We start from the raw sequence: 11,049 nt of genomic DNA, 5'->3' as shown, positions 1-11,049 counted from the left end.
CAGCCCATTCTCCACGGAGTGCTGCACTGAGGAGAGGTATCGATGTCGGTCGGTGAGGCCTGGCACGAAGTCGGCGTTCCAAAACATCCGAAACGTGTTTGTAGGATTCAGGTCAAGACTCTGTGCAGGCCAGTCCATTACAGGGATGTTATTGTAGTGTAACCACTCCGCCACAGACAGTGCATTATGAACATGAGTTCGATCGTGTTGCAAGATGCAGCCGCCATCCCGGAATTGCCCTTCAACAGTGAGAGGCAAGAAGGTGCTTAAAAGATCAATGTAGGCCTGTGCTGTGATACTGCCACGCAAAACAACAAGGAGGGCAAGCCCCCTCCATGAAAAACACGACCGCACCATAACACCACAACCTCCGAATTTTACTGTTGGCACTACACACGCTGGCAGATGACGGTCACCGGGTATTCGCCGTAACCACACCCTGCCATCGGATCGCCACATCGTGTACCGTGATTCGTCACTCCAAACAACGTTTTTCCACTGTTCAGTCGTCCAATGTTTACGCTCCTTATACCAAGCGAGGCGTCGTTTGGCATTTACCGGCGTTATGTTTGGCTTATGAGCAGCCACTCGACCATGAAATCCAAGTTTCCTCATCTCCTGCCTAACTGTCATAGTACTTGCAGTGGATCCTGATGCAGTTTGGAATTCCTGTGAGATGATCTGGATACATGTCTGCCTATTACACATTATGAGCCTCGTCATCTGTAGGAGGTCTCTGTCAGTCAACAGACGAAGTCGGCTTGTACGCTTTTGTGCTGTACGTGTCCCTTCATGTTTCCACTTTACTATTACATCGGAAACAATGGACGTAAAGATGTTTAGGAGTGTGGAAATCTCGCGTACAGATGTATGACAAAGTCACCACGTTCGAAGTCTGTGAGTTTTGCGGTGCGGCCCTTCTGCTCTCTCACGATGTTTAATGACTACTGTTGTCATGGAGTACCTGGCAGTAGTTGGCAGCACAATGCACGTAATATGGAAAACGCATGATTTTGGGGGTCTCCGGATACTTTTGATCACATAGTGTATGTGAGATGTTAATAACTGCTTGTCTGCTCCAGCTAGCAGAAGCGCTCTCCTAGCCTTCTTCACTGATTTATAAAATTGCGTCATAGTAGTTACAATAACGACATCATGATCGAAAATCCCCGTTCCTCAACTGACACTGTCGATAAGGTCCGGCCTGTTTGTTGCTACAACGTCTAAGATACTTCCACTGGATGTGGGCTGCCAAGCTAGCTGCTCAAGACAATTTCCAGAAAACGTGTTGGAAAGTACATCACATGACTATCTTTCTGTACCCCCGCAATGAATGCATAGACATTCCATTCTATACTCGGCACGTTAAAGTCGCGTCCACCTAGTATTACATGATCTGGGTATTTACACGCTATTGACCGTAGACTTTCTTTGAACGACTCTAGAACTGTCACAGTAGAATCGAGTGGCCGGTAAAAACATCCAACAATTTACTTGGTTTCACCGACACGTTTTATTCGCAGCCAGATGACTTCGCTGTCACACTCAACTTCCACCTCAATAGATGCAATATTTTTCCCAATGCCAAAGAACGCTTCCCCCCTATTGTCTCTAATCTGTCTTTCCGATATACGTTCTACGACTCGCTAAATAAATCGGAGCTTTCCACTTGGGGTTTCCCAAGAATAGTTTGGGAGCGAGAGCTTTCCTGGAGGTCAGTAAATTCGGGAACTTTATTACGAATACTTCGAAAGTTTACGGATAAAATTGTGACAGTCGAAGTGTCTTTATTCCGAACGCCATTTGACTTGTCTCGCTAGATATCTACTGACGAGTGTTCATCAGGGCATGACAATGTACTGCCTAGCCTAAAAAACCCTTATGTGCACTCCACAAGTACTCTGCTACTCGAGTAGCTGCTTCCTTTGTGTAGTGCACCCCTGACCTATCAAGGGGAATCATACAAATCCATACACGCTAACGCTGGTCTAGAAATATGCAGTCAAGACTGTCACAGAGTCAACAAAGCCTTTGGTTGAGACCCTTCACTCGGCTCCAAACCGAAGGACCCCGATCAACTCTGTGAACCATGCTGCACATTGCGAACTCCGCTCGCACCCCGCGCGCGAGGCCAGCAGTCTTCACCACCACCACCGCCGCCGCCGCCGCCGCCGCCTACGCCAACTACTTGTACGAAGAGAGGATCGCCTCAGAGCCCATGTGACCGGTGTCACCAATGGACGCTGATGTGCTAATGAGCAACTATTGCACTATGCACTACACACTATGGAAAGAATGAATTTACTCTTAAACAAACGCGAGAAACACACACGCAATTTAATAAATACACTAAGTGGTAGACACAGAGAAAGATAAGTATTTAACTAGCCGCTCTGTAGATGTGTATCCGCTGATAGCTGAAGTCTATGTTTCATTGTCCTTTTTGTTAAGTTACTACACGCCGCATATGGAAGATCACCAGTATTTAGTTACCACAGACCCACAGGTAAGCAAATTATAGTTCGACAATAACATTAAACGCGCTGTGAGTTAATTCTCGTTGTCTTGGTTGCAAGAATAGAAGTCACTGATCGAATAATGTTACGTAACTGCTTTCTGCATTTTACTTAAAGGGTTCCCGCACTGTCACTGTTATTTAGAGTTTGAAATTCTACTACGTTTTACTGTGTGAAAAGATTCATTAAGTGTCTCAGTTAAAAGTATCCTAATACTTTCAGTCTTCTGTTTCATATGCCACCATAAGGCCAGAGCAGTGTTAAGCCAGGAAAAAATGAATATTGCAGAGTCATCTGCAGGGGACTGCTAGTTATGAGAGAATAGTACGAAGTCCCTTTTCACACATAAACTTTTCACTTTAAAAGGATCCACACTAAAAGACAAGTCGTCTAGAGAAGACGAACGGTAATGAATAAGAACAAGACTGCTCTAAGTTATGGCTTATATATTTCAGTAATAGTACAGAGCTTACACAAAAGCATACAACATTCTTTGTGCTTTAAATAACATTATTCTTGTTGCTATTAATGTCATTTTTGTACCTCCTATCATGCCAACTCTTCAAATAATTATGTTTTTTGGTTGGAATAACATGTAAAAGATTTCTGTGATGCGTATATTTACTTGTTCCGTTAGGGAGGTTTATAAGTTTGGTTACCGTGACCCATTTTGCGTACTGCATTAGTAGCGAGATTGAATATTGTAATCCCCAAATCCTCGAAAAAATATACCTATTAAAAAAAGCAGATAAAAATTCACTCGACGCCTTCCTGAGAGACAATCTCCACTCATACCAAATTAATAATATAAGTGTAGACTATATGTGGCTTAGATTCAAAGAAATAGTATCGGCAGCAATTGAGATATTTATACCAAATAAATGAACAAACGACGGAGCTGATCCTCTTTGGTACACAAACGGTTTAGAACACTGTTGCAGAAACAACGAAACAAACATGCCAAATTTAACAGACGCAAAATCCCTAGGATTGTCGATCTTTTACAGAAGCTCGAAATTTAGCACGGACTTCAATGCGAGATGTTTATAACAGTTTCCACAACGAAACTTTGTCTCGAAACCTGGCAGAAAATCCAAACAGATTCTGGTCGTATGTGAAGTATGTTAGCGGCAAGAAACAATCAATGCTTTCTCTGCGCGATAGCGATGAAGATACTATCGAAAACAGTGCTGCCAAAACAGAGTCTTCTGGTCCAAACTGTATACCAATTGGGTTCCTTTCGGAGTATGCAGATGCATTAGCTCCATACTTAACAATCATATACAACCGTTTGGTCGACGAAAGATCCGTACCAAAAGACTGGAAAGTTGCACAGGTCATACCAATGATCAAGAAAGGTAATAGGGGTAATCGACTAGATTACATGCCATATCTTTAACGTCGATATGCAGCAGGATTTTAGAACATATATTGTGTTCGAATATTATGAATTATTTCGAAGAAATCGGTGTATTGACACACAGTCAATATGGGTGTAGAAAATATCGTTCCTGTGAAACACAACTAGCTCTTTATTCACATAAAGTGTTGAGTGGTATTGACAAGGGATTTCAGATCGATTCCGTATTTCTGGATTTCCGGAAGGCTTTTGGCACTGTACCACACAAGCGGCTCGTAGGGAAATTACGTGCTTATAGAATATCGTCTCAGTTATGTGACTGGATTTGTGATTTCCTGTCAGAGAGGTCACAGGTCGTAGTAACTGACGGATAGTCATCGAGTAAAACAGAAGTGATTTCAGGCTTTCCCCAAGGTGGTGTTATAGGCCCTTTGCTTTTTCTTATCTATATAAACGATTTGGGAGACAATCTCAGCAGCCGTCTTCGGTTGCTTGCAGATGACGCTAACAAAGTCATCAGAAGAACAAAACAAACTGCGAAACAATTTAGAAAAAATATCTGGCAGTTGACTCTGAATAACGAAAGGTGTGAGGTCATCCACACGTGAGCTGAAAGGAACTCGTTAAACTTCCGTTACACGATAAATCGGTCTAATCTAAAAGCCGTAAATTCAACTAAATACCTAGGTATTACAATTACGAAAAACTTAAATTGGAAGGAACATATAGAAATTGTTGTGGGAATGGGTAACAAAAGTCTGCGTTTTACTGGCAGGATACTTAGAAAATGTAACAGACCTACTAAGGAGACTCCCTACACTACGCTTGTCCATCCTATTTTAGAATACTGCTGCGTGGTGTGTGATCCTTTCCAGATAGAACTGATAGAGTACATCGAAAAAGTTCAATGAAGGGCAGCACTTTTTGTATTATGGCGAAATATGGGAGAGAGTGACACAGAAATGATACATGATTTGGGCTGGAAATCATTAAAAGAAAGGCGTTTTTCGTTTCGACGGAATCTTCTCACGACACTCCAACCACGAACTTTCTCCTCTGAATGCGAAAATATTTTTTTGACACCGACCTACATAGGGAGGAACGATCACCATCATAAAATAAGGGAAATCAGAGCTCGTGCGGAAAGGTATAGATGTTCATTCTTTTTGCGTGATAAGCCTCTGCCAGGCACTTAAATGTGATTTGCAAAGTATCCATGTAGATATAGATGTAGATGTATTTGGTATCCCACTAGGTCGGATTAAAGAAAGAATTCGAAGCAATTGAGAGGCGTGCTGCTAGTTACCGATAGGGTCACTGAACACGCGACTATTACGGAGATGCTTCGTGTATGCAAGTTGGAATACCTGGATGGGTGACGAAGTTATTTTGCAAAACACCACTCATGAAATGTAGAGAACCAGCAGGTGCGACTGAATACAGAACGATGTACTGGCAGCAACATTCATCTTGCTTGATGACCTCGAAGACAAGAAAGAGAAATCACGGCTTGTATGGAAGTATATAGGCAGTCTTTCCTCTCCCTCTCCATTTCCACATTGAGCAAGAAACGGACTGACTAGCAGGGGAACAAGGCACCCCTCTACATGCATCGTATGATGGCTCGCGGGGTTTGCCTTTGATGTAGATTAGCGAAATACAGATGTAAGTGCGGAAACGGGGCCGGAAATTCTCCAGTGGGTAGCCCCTGGTATAGCTGTGCAGCGGTTGGGTTTGCGGAGGCTGTGGTTTGCAACCGGACGTCCTTGAGGTATTTATTTCGTCTCGGCGCGTGGTAAGCGGCAGGTCGAAGCCCTGCTGTGGCGTGGGGATCCACGTGACCGCTTCAAGCAGTCACACGCCACAGAGACCCACCCCACCTGCTGTGGCGACGATGGCTATAGCAAAGTTCAATTCACTCCTCACTAACAATACTCGTTTTGTCGCGGTTACTAATCACCATTGTTGTCGCTTGCCTTAACGCGTCACGTTAAAATACTGGTAGCAGAAGAGCATTTTGTAATCATAACTTGGCAGGAAGGGTCAGGAGGATTGAGACTGGGTATACATTGAGATCATAGGATACCTCCTGATGTTGTTGTTGTAGTCTTCAGTCCTGAGACTGGTTTGATGAAGCTCTCCATGCTACTCTATCCTGTGCAAGCTGCTTCATCTCTCAGTACGTAATGTAGGCTACATCGTTCTGAATCTGCTTAGCGTATTCATCTCTTGGTCTCCCTCTACGATTTTAAGCCTCCATGCTGCCTTCCAATACTAAATTGGTGATCCCTCGATGTCTCAGAACATGTCCTACCAACCGATCCATTCTTCTAGTCAAGTTGTGCCACAAACTCCTCTTCTCCCCAATTCTATTCAATACTTCCTCATTAGTTACGTGATCTACCCATCTAATCTTCAGCATTCTTTTGTAGCACAACATTTAGAAAGCTTCTATTCTCTTCTTGTCCGAACTATTTATTGGCCATGTTTTACTGCCATACATGGCTACACTCCATACCAATACTCCTAGAAACGACTTCCTGACACTTCAATCTATACTCGATGTTAACGAATTTCTCTTCTTCAGAAACGCTTTCCTTGCCATTGCCAGTCTACATTTTATATCCTCTCTACTTCGACCATCATCAGTTATTTTGCTCCTCAAATAGCAAAATTCCTTTACTACTTTAGGCGTCTCATTCCCTAATCTAATTCCCGCAGCATCACCCGAGTTAACTCGACTACATTCCATTATCCTCGTTTTGCTTTTGTTGATGTTCATCTTATATGCTCCTTTCAAGACAATGTCCATTGCGTTCAAGTACTCTTCCAAGTCCTTTGCTGTCTCTGACAGTATTAAAATGTCATCGGCGAACCTTAAAGTTTCTATTTCTTCCCAATGGATTTTAATTTCTTCCGAATTTTTCTTTTGTTTCCTTTATTGCTTGCTCAATATACAGATTGAGTAACATTGGGGAGAGGCTACAACCCTGCCTGACTCCCTTCCCAACCACTGCTTCCGTTTCATGTCCCTCGACTCTTATAACTGCCATCTGGTTTCTGTACAAATTGAAAATAGCCTTTCGCTGCCTGCATTTTACCTCTGCCACCTTCACAATTTGAAAGAGAGTATTCCAGTCAACATTGTCAAAAGCTTTCTCTAAGCCTACAAATGCTAGAAACGTAGGTTTGCCTTTCCTTAATCTTTCTTCTAAGATAAGTCGTAGGGTCAGTATTCCCTCAAGTATTCCAATATTTCTACGGAATCCAAACTGATCTTACCCGAGGTGGCCTTCTACCAGTTTTTCCATTCGTCTGTAAAGAATTCACGCTAGTATTTTGCAGCCGTGACTTATTAAACTGATAGTTCGGTAATTTTCACATCTGTCAACTCCTGCTTTCTTTGGGATTGGAATGATTATATTCTTCTTGAAGTCTGAGGGTATTTCGCCTGTCTCATACATTTTGTTCACCATATGGTAGAGTTTTGTCAGGACTGGCTCTCGTAAGGCTGTTAGTAGTTCTAATGGAATGTTGTTTACTCCCGGAGCCTTGTTCCGGCTTAGGTCTTTCTCTGCCTGGTATCATGCCAGATCTTCATTTGCCTGTTATTGTGCAGCAACTCGGCAGTGGATGGACTAGTCGTTGGAAGTCCCCTGCAGCTATATTGAGTCATGATGCCTCTATTGCCGTCAGCTACTGCGGAAGTTCTGCCAGTGCAGGATTTTTGGCACGAACTGACGCCTCATTTATGTCCCATAAACGTTCGTTGGAATTCATGCAAGGCGGTCTGGGCGGCCAAATTACTCGCTCGAACTGTTCAGAATATTCAAACCAATCGCGAACGGTTGTGGCCCAGTAACATGGCGCATTGTGAACCATAGAAATGCCATCATTGCTTGGGAGCATGAAGTCCATGAATGACTGCAAATGGTCTCCAAGTTACCGAATATAACAATTTCCAGTCGGTGGTCAAGTAAACACAACCACACCATTATGGAGTCTTCCCCAGGCTGCTCAGTGCCTTGTTGTCCATGGCTCCATGGGTGTTTGAGCTTTACTGGAGCTCTATCATCAACTCCTACCAACTGCAACCTGGACTCATCTGACCAGGCCACGGTTCTCCAATCGTCTAGGGTTCAACGGATGTGGTCACGACTCCAGGAAAGACGCTTCTGGCGATGTAGATATGTTAGCAAAGCCACTCGCATCAATCGTCCAATGCCCTAGGCCATTAACACCAACTTTCGAAGCACTTTCCTAACGTATACGTTCGTCGTACATCCCACATTGATTTCTGAAATTATTTAACGCAGTGTTGCTTGTCTGTTAGCACGGACAATTCTACGCGAATGCCGCTGCTGTCGGTCGGTAAGTGAAGGCAATCGGCCACTACTTTCACTGTGGTGAGAGGTAGTGCCTGAAGTTTGGTATTCTCGGCACACTCTTGACACTGTGGATCTCGTAATATTGAATTCTCGAACGATATCCGAAATGAAACGTCCCATGCGTCTAGTTCCAACTATGATTCCGCGTTCAAAGCGTTAATTCCTGTCGTGCGACCATAATCACGTCGGACACCTTTCCACTTGTATTACCCTAGTACAAATGACGGCTCCACCAATACACTGCCCTTTTATATCCTGAGTACGCGATACTACCGTCATCTGTGTATCGCTATACCATGCCTTTTTGTCACGTCAGTCTACAATGGGACACAGACGCAGCGGACAGTACTGTTTCCAGTGACGTGTGCCTTAGTGGAGCATCGTAAGCATGGTTTACGCCGAATGCAGGGAACACGAGCGAACGAGCATTCGCAGACAATTCGCCGGTGTTCACTACCATTCGCCTCTTCCTGTGAACGAGCGTTTACAATACTGGAGAGAACGGCAGAGAAACGATGGAACTAAGACAGCGTGCCAGTCCTACGAACCCTGCATTATGACTTTTTGGCGCTAATAGTCGCCACACACGTCACTCTCGTTACAACACTTCTTGTAGTGACGCTGTCACATCCGTGGATGAGGACCAGGAACACACTACCTTTAGGACTGTTACAAACAAATTTTCATTCAGACATTGTAATTATAATTATGCTTTACTGAAATCAAGCTTTTTGTTAATAATGCAAGCAAACAATTTAAAATCCGTTACACCGCCTGCATGTAGATATTTCAGATTTGGCACTGAAGTGAGTATTGCCAACTTCTTCATTTGATATATATTCATTAACTGAACAGAAAAGAATTTTAACTAGGAGTAGTTTTAGAACTACCTTAAATTTGTTATTCACATTGATATACACCCTAATACAAAAATTAGATTCACCACGAAGAAATTGTCCGAATGGGACGGAAATCTGCAGATGTGATGTACATGTACATAAGACAAATGATTACAATTTCAGAGAAATTGGATGAGTTATAAGACATGGATGTTTCTATTGTCTATTGTCAAACCACAATTTGTAAAATATGTTTATATTTCATTAATAGGATTAAGTAGGAATAATTAATATTTGTCATTTTGGAAATAATTGTGGTAGCAGGGAATGCCTGCACCAAAATATTGTTGGCGGGAGAAACCGCACATTGATATAATTTCAAAAAGGGCGTGAGTGACCGCGTATGGATACATTTTAAGAAAAGAGCGGGAAAGACGGCGCTCTGATATATTTTGTAATGCTAGCAGGGATTGTCTGCACCAGAAAGCATTGTTGGCAGGAGAGACCGCACTTTAGTGCTCTTAGGAAGTCAGCATTAAGTGAGATGTGAAACGAGTCGGTAGCAGGTCTGAAGTGAGAGGTTGAGATTATTGTAAAAAGTAAGTCCCATTTAAACGTTTGTAAAATCATTTCATTACCAACAGTAAATATTTGAAGAATCGTTTTCAGAATATAATTAATTTTTGCCAGCAGTATTGCATTACTGATTATAATCCATCCCAAAACCATCAACGTAAAACTTTGCAAAATTTTATTGTTGTCAAGAAAATGTTTAACTATGAATTACGTAACTCCAGTCAAATTAATTAAAAAATAACGTCTGCTTTGCTATTAAAGAATAACGTCAGCTTTGGTAATAAATACAGCCACTTATTATGACAGCCCAGCACTAGCTAATAGAGTACAGTAAGGAGAGTAACTGCATTCATGTCAGTTCAATATAGCAGTCAGATGGCGATCTAATTACAGTAAAAAAGGTAACGAACAGTTTTGGGTTATTGCAGGCAACGACTGAGGGCCACGACGACGACGACACATTCATTCTATGTTTCATCGAAGTAATCAGCAAATCACTTTTAATAAGCAGCATTTAAATTTGTATGCGAAGATTGCACTTATTATTATTGAGAAAGAGAATTAATTTCAAAGGGAAGATTTCATTTGTTATTATTAAGCAAGAGATAGAAATCCTAAGGGAAGGTTACAGAGGTTATTGTAGAAGGGGAGGTAGCGTAACAAAAGAGATATAAAGGAGACGGGAAAATTTCAGTTACTCAAGAGAAAGAGCTTCACAAATTAAGAAAGTAAACATAGCGTTGGTGCACCTCTAACCCTTATGCAAACAGTTATTCGGCTTGGCATAGAAGGACAGAGTTGCCAGAAGTCCTGCTGAGGGATGTCACGCAAAATTATGCCCAACTGTTGCCTCAAACCGTCCAAATCCCGATATGGTCGGAGGGCCCTGCCCGTAATCCCCCTAACGTTATCAATTGTACAGAAATCCGGCGATCTCGCTGGATAAGGAGGATATGGCAAGCACCGAGACAAGCAGTAAAAAGTCTCTCCATTTGCAGGCGGGCGTTATCTTGCTGAAATGTAAGCCTGGGATGGCTTACCATGAAGGGTAACAAAACGAATCATAAAATATCGTCAACGTACCGCTGTGCTGTAAGAATGCCTCGGATGACAAAAAAATGTGTCCTGCTATGAAAATAAATGTCGCTCAAGAGCATCACACCTGATAGTCGGGCTGTACGGTGGGTGACAGTCAGGCTGTGGTACCCCACCACTGTCCGGAGCGCCACCAGACAGGTCTTCGGGCCGAAATCTCATTGACTGGAGTAGAATTGTCTTCAGTGATGAGTCGCGCTTGAAACTGAACAAGGACGACCTGCACAAACGTTTCTCGGGCGTGGAGACTCCACGGATAACTGTGGGATGTCAAT

The sequence above is a fragment of the Schistocerca americana genome, chromosome 3 (genome assembly GCF_021461395.2).
Source record: "Schistocerca americana isolate TAMUIC-IGC-003095 chromosome 3, iqSchAmer2.1, whole genome shotgun sequence".
Lineage (NCBI taxonomy): Eukaryota > Metazoa > Arthropoda > Insecta > Orthoptera > Acrididae > Schistocerca > Schistocerca americana.
The sequence above is the reverse complement of the archived record's forward strand: the minus strand, read 5'-3'. Positions refer to the sequence as shown.